Source organism: Manis javanica, chromosome 6 (genome assembly GCF_040802235.1).
Source record: "Manis javanica isolate MJ-LG chromosome 6, MJ_LKY, whole genome shotgun sequence".
In the NCBI taxonomy this organism is placed as follows: domain Eukaryota; kingdom Metazoa; phylum Chordata; class Mammalia; order Pholidota; family Manidae; genus Manis; species Manis javanica.
This window is the reverse complement of record NC_133161.1, coordinates 54,853,024-54,865,357: the sequence shown is the minus strand read 5'-3', so window position 1 is coordinate 54,865,357 and position 12,334 is coordinate 54,853,024. Positions and strand designations below refer to the sequence as shown.

General features: G+C 36.1%; 1 long non-coding RNA gene and 1 other non-coding gene across 2 annotated transcripts in view; both read left to right on the top strand.

Moving 5' to 3' along the window:
• The window catches only part of LOC118972909 (uncharacterized), a 319,039-nt gene that overhangs the window by 184,861 nt on the left and 121,844 nt on the right, over positions 1 to 12,334 (top strand). The window lies entirely within an intron of this gene.
• Positions 9,275 to 9,380, top strand: LOC118973162 (U6 spliceosomal RNA). The gene has a single exon (XR_005062404.1). It is a non-coding gene; the product is annotated as a U6 spliceosomal RNA (small nuclear RNA).

Sequence of the window (12,334 nt, the reverse complement as noted above, 5' to 3'; positions counted from 1 at the left end):
CCCTTACCTTCACTCACCGAAGTCTAAATAAAAATTCATTCTGACTTTATTGGCTTACTTGGTTATATAGGAAGTGTGTGTCTGCTCATCTCTTTTCACCAAAACTCTTGAACTCCTTAAACCCAATTGCCACAAAATTGCTATGGGTGGAAACCTTTCATTACTTCTTTCATTATTGCTTTTGTTTTCTAATTTTTGGACTTTTAAAATTTCAAATAAAATTCACATACCATAATACTCACCACTTCAGTTGTTTTTAGTGTAATCAGAGTTGTCCAACCATCATGACTATCTAATTCCAGAACATTTTCATCATCCCAAAAAAAACCTTGTATCCGTTAGCAGTTTCTCCTCATTCGCCCCTCTTCCCTGCTTCTGGCATCCATTAATCTGTTTTCTGTCTCTATTAATTTGCCTATTTTGAACATTTCATAAAAATGGAATCATAACATAGGTGGCCTTTTGTGACTGGCTTCTTTTACTTGATATAATATTTAATGTTCATCCCTAGTTGAATAATATTCCATTGTATGGATATAATACATTTTATTTACCCATTCATCACTTAATGGGGAAATGGTTTACCTTTTCTCTCTTTCTCTTATTTCTTTCTCTCTCTTGCCCCATATTATTCTGGTTTTTGTTCTTATATTTATTACAGGTTAATCTCACATATTGAAAGCCCTAGTATTACCTTCTAAACTTGCTTCTCAAACTTTAATGTGTATATAAAACACTTAGGGCTCTTTTTGAAATGTAGACTCAGGTTCAGGAGGTCAGGGGTGAGCCCATGATTCCGCATTTAACAAGTTCCCAAGTCAGGCTGATGCTGATCTTGAGCACCAGGACCACTCCTTGAGTACCAAGGATACCAACTATAGGTTCCATGGAGAGGGAGTGTTCTCTAAGTAGGTTAGTTCATGCCAGGCATATTTGTAGTTGCTTTCACAAACTTTATCTAAATATTTTATTAATAACTGTCATATACATGTTCAGCTGCTTTCACAGTATTTAAGCAAGATATATTACAGTAGTTTGAAATAGGGGTTGGCAACTTAAGGCCTGTGATTTTTGCCTGCCACTTGTTTTTGTAAATAAAACTTTATTAGACTGAGTTACATCCATTCATTTGCGTTTTGTCCACAGCTGCTCTACACTGCAATGGCAGAGTTGAGTAACTATTACAGAAACCTAATGGCTTGCTAATTGTGACTGAGACCACATGGCCTGCAAAGCCTAAAATATGTACTATACAGCTCCTTACAGAAAAAAATTGCCAACGTCTGTTTTAAAGACATACTACATTATGAAACAATTTAAATCATTTTTCTAAGGCAAATCTATGCATAGCCTAAAAGACTTAGGGCATAGAACTACAATAATTCACCAAGAATATTTCTTCAAGATGAATTCATGTTTGCCAAGGCCATTTCATATATGTACCACTTTATAATGATGGTACAACTAAAACATAAAAGTACATTCAATATTTTCAACCACTTGAACATTTAAAGTTTGGCTTAACTCAACTCTCTGTCAGTTCTATGAATGCACCCAAACAGCTGAATATGGCTGGAAGAAGTGACAAGCAGTGGTCACACAATAATTTTATGATCACTAAACTCAACTAGGTCCTTAATGAAGCATAGGAATTAATTCCCTAATCCATTTGCATTTGCACACTCCTAGATGACTATCTATGCCTTTTCCCCTGTGCTCAAATTTACAAACACTTCCTCTCCCATCCTCAGTCTTACCTGGGGAACAGTTCTTTCTACTAAGAAGATAAAATATCTCAGAAAAGAACTTCCATTTGTATATCATCGCCTCATCTCAGCCTCTGTACTCTCATTTCACCAGATGAATTATTTGTGCTCTTGACCAGACTCTACTTGTGCACCACATTCCTACCTCTGTCACCGATTTCAGAACATCATGACAGCACTTTTTTTGCTCCTGCGTTTTGGATTTGGCCACTCCACTAGATTTTTTCCCGTCAGTAACAAACCTGTTCTTATTTCTTGCATCTTAAAATAAAACAAGACTTTCTTGACTCTACTTGCTTTTCCATGAGCACCCATTCTTTCCTTCCCTTGACCACAAATGTCTGAAAAGTTGGCCATACTGAGTCTCCAGATCTCTCCTTCCATTCTCTGCTGAGCCTGCCCTTAGCTTTCATCTCCCTATGCTTCTCTAGGAATTTGATTAAGGCCTCCAATGACCCTCCCCCTGTACAAAACTCCAATAGCCATTCTCACTACTGCATTTGTCAGCGGCCAGTCACACAAATGAGCTCTCACTTCTTTTGTAGCATATTCATCCATTGTTGTCTAAGACTCACACTCTTCTTATGTTCCTTCTAGTACTCTAGCCATTTTCCCCCAGCCCTTTGGGTGTTTCCTTCTCATCTACTTGACTTCTAAATGGATTCTCTTTGCATTCTTTATCTGTATGCAAACAGTGAATAATGGTTTATAATACCATGTAAATGGCTAAGGCTTCAAGATTTACATCTGTAGCCCAAACCAATCCTGTGAATGCTGGAGTCTTATCCACATACCACCTGCCTTTGGATCTCCAGTGGGCATCTCAAACTTATTGTGCTCACAACTAAGTTGCTGGCTTCCTCCTTCACCACAAATATTATTATTCTGTTTTATTCATCTCAGTGAATGGTAATTTCATTTTTACAGTTGCTCAAACCAAAAAGCTTGGAATCTTTCCCAGTTCTTCTTTCTTTCACACCCCATATCCAGTCCTCAAAACATACTGTCAACACTTGCTTTAAAATATATCTGGAATCTAACCACATTTCTTCATTTCCATAGCCACCATCTTCATCCAATCCACCATCACCTCTCACTTGTATTACTGTAATAATCTCAGGAGGAGTATCCTGCATTCTGCTCTTGCCACCCTTTACTGTTTTCACTACAGCAGCCAGTGATTGCATCAGAATACCTTGGCAGTCTATACATCCTTCAGTGAGTCCCCGTTTCACTTACAGTAAAAGCCAATGTGTTTCCTAAGGACCAAAAGGAACTATATACCATCTCTATGACTTATTTCCCTACTTCTCTCCTCTTCCTCCCTCAGCAGCCCTGGCTTCTTTGCTTTTTCCTGAACCTGCCACTCATATTCATGCTGTGGAGCTGTTATACGTTCACTTCAGTTTGCCAGGAGTATTCCCCAGGTATTCACATGGTTCCTTCCTTCATTTCCCTCAGGTCTTAGTTCTTTCCCTATTAGGACTTTCTCCCTCATCCTTCATCTCTGATTTTAATATTCTCCATGGTATTTATGAGCCCCACACAGACAATTTCTTCCTGGTTATTGTTTCTGTCCTTCCATTATAATGTGAGCTCAACAAGACCAGCAATTTCTGTATTTTGTTTATTGTCATGTCCTTTTGTGAGCCTGGACCATAGTAGGTGTCAATACTGTGTGCTGAGTGAATGATTTTCAAGCTAAGTAAACACTGATTTTGTTCATGTGAGCATACAACTAAAGACAAAACCTCTGACTTTTAGATGGAGGAATTTCTTTGGCTAAAGCAATTTCAACTCAATGTTATCTCTCGTCAAAGAGTGATCTGGGTGATGTTACTTGTCACTTGTCATTATTCTTTTTTTTTTTCCTTTCTCCTTTTCTCTACTAGATTAAAAAAAACATAGTGCTGACTTTTGCCATCATTCAAAAACACTCATGGGCTGATACAGTGCCTTCCCCACATAATGTCTTCTCAAGTCTTAGAATAACACTCACCAGTGCAGCTCTGTGTCTGCCTTTGAGTTGCTTTAGCCAGAGAAACTCTTCTCATTATCTCAAAACACTCCACGTGTTCTGATTGAAGTTAAAAAAAAAGAAGCTTTTATCCCATAGAGAAGTCCTCTTTGTGAAGAGGTTAGTTAGTACAAGGGGAGCATTGTAGTTTTGAAATATCACTTCCTATTTTCAGAAAACAAAAATAGGTTTTTAAATTTCCTTGAAAGTTAAGACTTCATATTTTAAATCCTCTCCCAAAGGGGCTTATAGCCATTTCATTTTGCTTTATATGCTGACTCTTTAATCTCTACCTATTGACAGATAAGGACCCATTCAAATTACATGTAGCAGTTGTAAATTTATTGCTAACTCTGCCTTTATAAAATCTAGGCATTTAATATCTTGTTAGTAGAATTATTATATAAATGTGTTTTATGTTTATATTTATATATTTGGATTTGCCTCTGAATTTAGAGACCACTGGTAAACTTTACCACAAAGTATATCCAATTTCTAAAAATTAAGACTAAATTATATGTCAAACTTCCTGTTGAATTGCTCCCTTGCTTTGAGGAACCTTGCCAGAACAAAAAACGAGTTCACAGTAGCCCCAGATAGTGGTTTGAAGCTAAGCATTAAATGATAAATGATTAACATTATTCATATACATTCTAAAGTACAAAAGCTGGCTATACTTCATGCTGAATATAGAACTCTGCTAGTTAATGTTTGCAAATGTTACCAAGGGATTTGATTTTTTAAAAAGTGATGTGCTATGGATTCCTTGTTTCACACAGAACTGTATTTATATTGAACTCTAAATCCCACCTTTGCATATGCACATGTAATTATGTGACTTCTCTATCCATTTCCCAATTCCCTATGCCATCATGCTTTTCTTCCCTCTTGCATCAGGGTAAGAAATAGATTCTCCAAGCCAAAGACTCCTAATAGTGTTCTTGGTTGCATTTTTTTTATGTCCTGAAAGACTTTATTCCATCAATTGTTCCTCTATGCCTTTTGTCTTTTCAAAAAAAGTCCCTCTTTCAACCTAAACATCTTTTCACTCTACAGTTCTCTGAAAAATATCATCATGCATTTACTATTTCTGTTTTCTGTTACTTATTGTATTGATATCTGTGTAGGAATCTTAAAAAAAACTTTTAAAGGCAACCTTACAGAAACTTTTCAATGATTCCTAATTACCAAATAATTTTTTAACCCATATTCTTTACAAATTTTAATGTTGAAACCAAGCTCCTGTTGAAAAATCTCTTCTGACTTCGACACAAGAGTCTCCTGCGTTTTTCTTTGGGTCTGGCTAATTCAACAACAGATGTTCATGGACTTTTGACCTTTTACTCAAGATGTTATTCCTGACTCCTTATAACTCTTTGATAACGTCCTTAAACAATGGGTAGCCACTGAGAATCTGCATCTCTGGCTCTGCTCTTTTTTAGGTTCTAGCTAATCATTACTCCTCTTTATAAGTTTTGCATGCCTCTATCTGAACTTGTTTGTCCTACCAACCCAGCTTCTGTATTTCTAATAAGAGTCAACCATCTCCCAATATATTCGTTTGAAATTTTAAACATCTAAATTTTCCTAGCCTTCTCTGTCGATTCTACCACCCTCTCCGAAATTGTCTCCTTCATTCACACATCAACTGCCCTGCCTATTCTCTCTTATTTTCTATTTTCTATCTAAAATCATTTTAACTGCTTCTTAATTTTTCTATTGTTCCTCTAATTCAGGTATTCATCTAGTTAAATAATGTTTCTGGTTTGGGATCATGTAATCCGCCTCATGGGCCCCGTCTCCTGAAACTCAGCTTTGCAGCCCTGGCTACTTAAGAGAATGTGAATGTTAGTCTTTTTAACCCTGAATGTCCCAAATCTATCTATTCCTCAATATTATCCTCCATGAAGACTTCCCTGATCATTATGGCTGGAAGTGATTCCTCTCCCATCTCAACTCCCACAATTATCATCATATTCTGCCATGCCTTGATTTCTTTGTTGTTTAATTGCTATTTATTGTGGGACTATAAGCTCTTGGAAGACAAATCTTAGTCTTAGTTATGTTTTTATATCCCATAGTGACTATTTTAGTGCTTTACATATCATAGGTACATGATAATTGCCTAAGACTGAAGAAACATTTACTCTGCATTACATTTATACCACAGTTGCTTTATATGGCATTAAAAGAGTCCTTCTATCCTGCAAATGTGGAAGATACTGCTCAGTGTAGCATCATGTAGTGTATGTGTTAACTGACGTGTTCATAATTTTGTTGTGGGCATATTTAAGAGCCCTAAATTTTATGGGGATCACTATATAATCAAGAAAGGATACAAGTAGAAGAGAGAGAGAACCATTATCCTGGGAGTTTTGTGAAAAAGCACAGACTGAAAGGCCTGGATCTGGCATCACCCATCATTGCTCCCATCTCCCCCGCCACCACTGCCACCAAACAAACAAAGAAAGCAACTTGTACATGAAACTTTAGAAGTTCCCTGCATAAACATAGGAACATTTATCCCACTCTTCAAAAACAAGGTTATTACTAGCCATTATGTTGCTGAAGGCCATTATATTATATGATCTTAAATGATATGGTGTTGGTTATATATTCTGTATGTGATTTCTAAGAGTTATATATTACATTTTTTCAGAAGAAAAATACTACAATTATTTTCTTTTTAATATTTCATGTTAAATCAGAAAGTACGTCAACAGAATATGCTGCAAAGGGGCCTACTTTGAATGTAAACTGAAGCAAAATTAATTAGAAGTTGCTGAAATACTAGAGAAATAATCCTAATTTTAAATGGGCTCCATGTGATGTTTGATTTCATTACTGACAAATTCAGAATTAACTTCATTTATTATGCCATGAATGTTCATTATTTTTGCAATGTATTGCACACACATTTCCATTCCTTTCAACCTATTTTTTAGTCTCAGCATTTCTATTTTGACGTTAGAAAAATATACAACCAAAATCTATAAGACTTTGATTAAATGTTGATACAGCTGATTTCAACACAGCCAAAGCCAGTGACCATACATGGAATCTAAACAACAGCTAGTAATTACAATGTCAAAGGCATGTATACACTGTGAGTTATGTTTCATTGTCTGGCATGCAAATAGAGTCTCCATTTCCTTTACACTATGTCCAAAGTATAAAGAAAGCCAACCAAAGAGTTCTGTTTCGTTTACACAAAAGAACAAGGTTCAATCATGTTTGATAAGTTGCAAATTACTGGTAATACCACAAGTGTTGTTACAGCTGCTAAGAATGGTCAGGAGGATGTACAAAATGCAGCAAAGGCATGAATCAAAAGAAAAAATCTAAACAAGTTTGAATGATGGTGTATAGTATGGCTGACTTTAACTTCATTGGGGCCTGGAAATGCCATATTGGGTGCAGCGTGAGGTGCCTCATATGGACTCTGGCCTCGTGTGGGCTTTCAACTCTTCTCATACAAACGAAATGGCCTCTTCACATTTGCATGCAAACATAGCATTTATGAATCAAAGTTCTTGCAGTTTTATAATTTAAGACTTGAGTTACCAGCACAAAGAAAAGGAATAAAGATGGGTGAAAATCTTCCGAGACAGTAAGAAGCAGTCTGAGTTCTTCAACAAAACAAACTCCTTTCCAAGAATCGAACCAAGTTGGTATATTAAAAGAAAAAATAAACAAAAAATGCTACACTTTCCTGTATACCTGAGTATTTGAAATATGAGAGCTTTGTAAGTCTCTAATTCATGTTGGAATTTTATTCTACAAGCATTTCTTCAGTCTTACCATGTGCAGCAGCTTCTCACTCCATATACTTTGATCTCTGCCGCCACCTCCTTGCCAATTCAACAATTTAGGTAAATATGTTTTAGAATGGGAAGAAGGCTAAACAAAACATTAGAGTAGTGAAAAAAAGAGGTCATAAATGCTAGTTCCTATTCCTCATTGAGCACTGTGAACTTTAATAGCTTTCTGAGCTTCTCTGGGCCCTCATATGTATGTATGTAAAATGAAGAGAAATGAGTAAAACCAGAAGTTGCACGTGGAAGACCCTAGAGCCTGGTGTGGCCTGCAGCTGTTTTTGGTTGGATCCACAATTGGAATTAGTTTAAATACTTAAAAGCCAGGATATTTTATATAAAACTCCAGATTTCCAGCTTCACTTGAAAAAATCGTGAAATCTGGTGCCGCTGGGCTTGTGTTTCCGCATCGTAACAATTGTATGCTGCTGAGTAACAGTGGCCTCTTGTGTAGAGTGTGCAACCTCCACTTGAGTACAGGCTTTAGAGGGGTAATTTATGTTACCTGTCCTACTCTTAAGGGACCAACTTCTCTGAAATTTGTAAAACATTTTTTAAAGTTTGCCTTCAGAGCCATCTATAGATGACTCATGTAATGCCGTATTCATAACTTAAATACAGATAGAAGTTACTTACGTGTAATTAAATCAATTCTGGAGTATCACACCACTTCATAGTAATGATGCTATTACTAGAGTAGTAAAGTAGTAGTGATTTTAGTAAGAATAGCAAATATTTAATGAGTTCTGTGTGTTTCCACAGGGATTAACTGGAAAAATGCTCACAACAATCTATTATAATGTAGGCTCCAACCAGATAGGACCTTACATTCTAAATTAGTGGTTCTCAAACTTTAGCATGCTTCAGTCACTGGGATCAGAGTCACTGAGGGCTTGTTAAAACAGAGAATGCCACATGCCAACTCCAAATTTCTCATTGGGCAGATCTGGGCTAGGACTCACAATGTGCATTTCTCAAAAGTTCTAGGCATTGCTGATGCTGCTGGGCCAGTGACCACACTTTGGGGACATTGGTCTAAACACTGTTGTATCCTCAGTGCCTAACACATAGTAGGCATTTAATAAATATTTGCTAGCAAATAAACAGAAACTGTATTGGGTAGATGCTTTTACTCTATTGAGCGAATATTATTCTAGTAAGATAAAAAAACTAAGTAGCTTGGCTAAGATCACATATCTCCTAAATATTGTAACTGGGATATTAATGCTTGGACCTATGTCACAGCATTGTGGTGGGGATTGAAGAAGATAATGCATGTAAAATTATTTGGTACAATTAAGTGTTCACTATGTGTTAACTGTTTTTATTGTACTGTAGGACTTTATCTCTCTGACCATTTAATGTTTGTAAAGTTTTGGCTTAGTGCCCAAGCAATTCCATCTAAGCTTTCTGAATTGACCTGCATTTAAACTGAGTCATGGCATCACCAATGCTCTTCATTCCCTTTCTGAAACGTACTTAGTAATGTTCAGGTTGCTGAAGGCCACAACTAGAAGGCTATTGTACCACGTTACTTCTTCCGCCAATGGAATGTGGTGTTTTCCAAAAGATGTTATGTTTGTTTCCAACCTGTTTAGTCCTCTTTTGGTTATTATTGCAATTTAATTGAACATTAGGCAAACCTTTGAAATAAAAATTAAAAAACTAGCAGACATGTGCTCGCTTTGGCAGCACATATGCTAAAATTGGAATGATACGGAGAAGATTAGCATGGCCCCTGTGCAAGGATGATACCAAATTCATGAAGCATTCCACATTAAAAAATAAAAAACTAGCAGACATTTGTAGGGAAACTAAGTTGAATGCTCTGGAAAGATTATATAAAGTTAGTAGCCTTCAGAGCCATCTATAGATGACTAATGCAATGTCATATTCATGACTTCAATACAGAATTGTGTGATTAAAACAATTCTGGAGTATTACACCACTTCATAGTTATGACAAAATACCAAAATAAAAGGTAAGACTGAGGAAACTGTAAAAGAATCAGAATAAAAAACAGAATGTTTTAAAATTCTGAATTCATAATGAATGCTTGGCATTTTTCTACATGATTTCTTTAAAACGTAAGTTTAAAGTTAAAAGAAACAGAATGTGGAAGTTACACTCAATCCATTTTGGATGTGATGTATGCAAAGAAATAAACAGAATAGCCAAGAGTGACCCTGCACACTGGATGCGGCACACAAGGCTCAGAGCGAAGCTGGCCATGGCCTGTGTTTGCACGGACTGTGAGCAAAGAATCGTTTTTATATTTTTAAAAGGCTGTGAGAAGAAGGAGAAGGGGAGAAAGAAGAAGGAAAAAGGGCAAATGAGGAGAAGAACAAGAAGAAGGAAGAAGAGGAAAAGGAGGAAAAAAGGGAAGAGAAGGGAAAAGGGAAAGAGCAGCAGCAGTGACAGGCCACATGCAGTCTTCAGAACCCAAAACGTCGACTATCTAGTCCTTTCCAGGAAAAGCGAGGACCCATGTTACACAACAAAAAGGACTTTGTCCCACTTCAGCAGTTTGTCTTCAGGCTGCATTTATTTAAGCTTTAAATTAAAATATTCCAGGCATGTATATGTTTGTATTTTTTTGAAATGAAGGTCAGCCTTGTTTGAATTTTTTTTATTACTTAACAAACTATCCTGGTCATATTGAAAAAAAAGTTTTCCATTCGAGGAGGTGCTCAAAAACTGTTGCTCTCCCATTGTTCATTTACTTTGTTGGCTTCAAATCTGTTCACCTCCCATTCATGGCAAAATTCTTCCAAGGCTTTATTCCAGATCGAGCTCTTTTCATCATTAGTCTTGAATAGAATCTGCTTCTGTGGATTTGGATATTCCATACAAATAATGGCACCCTCATATAGTTCTAATGACATTTTATAATATATTGATTGATGTATCTATCATTCACCTGGTGTCAATTTGGTGCCAGGCACTGTGCTGGTCACTGTTTCATATGACCGGCAACCACTCTTAACTAAGGACCTCATTTCTATATGAAGTTGAACTAAGGAAAAGTCCCCTGCATCTGCTTTCTCTCATTCTTGCATTGACCCTTTCCACAACTAGCGTCCCTACATGCATTGCTTAGAAGGAGAACTTAATTCACTTCTGAATTACTTTACTTGATGTAAGTATGACCTCATTCATTGGAATCTTGGCTACGTGAGGTAGTAGAAAAAGGTAAGCATGTAAACTGTAACCTTCCTACATTAGCCAATTTCCCCAAAATGTATAGAGGTACTGGTATTCTTTTTGTATGTAGCACAGAACAACCTTAGGAAATAGTATTTTTTAAAAAGGCTTTTTAATCTCTGAGGTAAAATAAAGGTGTACTATAAAGCCATATGGTAATACTTTACAACAGCTGGGCTGACAATGTACTGTTAATTTGCACAGTTCTTTTATGTAGGTTAAATGTATTTCTTTTACTAAATGCAGTTCTGAAGCAAGGGTATTATTAATTGCTAATGCCGCTCCTGGTAGTCTGACATTCACTGCTAATTATATAAACCAGTATGCTACAGTCTTAGTGAACCATTTTTCTTCTGCTCTGAGATATTTGATCAGAAGGAGTTCTACTTCTGGAAAAACTTGTATTAGGTTAGCCCCCTGGGAAAGCTCTAATTTACAAGATCCTTACTAAAAAAAATCAAATCTGTTTCAGAGAGATTACATTATAAATGTAAACTTCCTAATGAGCTTGAGTGAAATGCTGTGGGCTACAACTGGTGAACTTTGAAAGTTTTTACCCTTTTCCTTTTCCTATATATATATTTTATGTAATCTGTATCCTAAGCTCTATAAAGAGACCAGCTGTTATTCACAGTGAACGGATACTTGTAGTCAAATCCTGCATTTTCTCCGATAAAGGTGATCTTTCCCTTTTTATTCTTGTCATTAAAAAAATGTTTACTGCTAATAAAAACAGCTGACATTGTACTGATTGTATGCCAGATGCCAAGCTATGCACTTTTGCATAAAAGACCTCATCTGATCTTCACAAATTAAGCAAGTTGCCCAAGGTCTCTCAGCTATTAATTAATTACATTAAAGAGAAAATGTGGCACTTGAGCTTGCTAGATATTGAAATAGTAAAAGAAGTGTAAAAAGTATGAGAAAAATCAGAGGTGGTAATTACTTGGTTTCTAAAAAAGGTATAAATATTTCCATTGTGTAGAGGTTAGAATACTGACTCAGTGATGTCATCTTCACCTAATGTTCTTTCTTATCTTCTCTTTTCATGTAAGAAACAGATAAAATTGAAAAAAAGCCACAATAAAGTGATTTATAGCTTACTCTATTTTTATTGTTTATTATAAGTCTAAGGATAATTTTTAGTAACTAGTCATCTTAATATATATTTTCAATTGACTGACAAATGTCTTGCACACAATTACCTGTTGTATGGCTCTAGCATATGAAAATATTCATATATGTAGCTGGCACTAAGCTCCTTGCAAAAGACTGGTTTGTCTTTAAGATGACCTGAGTTCAAGGGCCAAACCAATCCCTATTATGATGTTTATGACCCTGAACAAATCTCTTCATCACTGTGGACTCCCAATTTTCTTATGTAAGAGTAGAAGAGAATGGTTAGATTTTGCTATCTGTAAGGTAACTTATAGCTCTAAACTTCTATGAAGTTTTTAATTTAAATTTTCAAAAATATTAGCTCTATGCCCAAATAAAATTACAGCTTTTGATGTCTGGTATGTAGCTCTTTC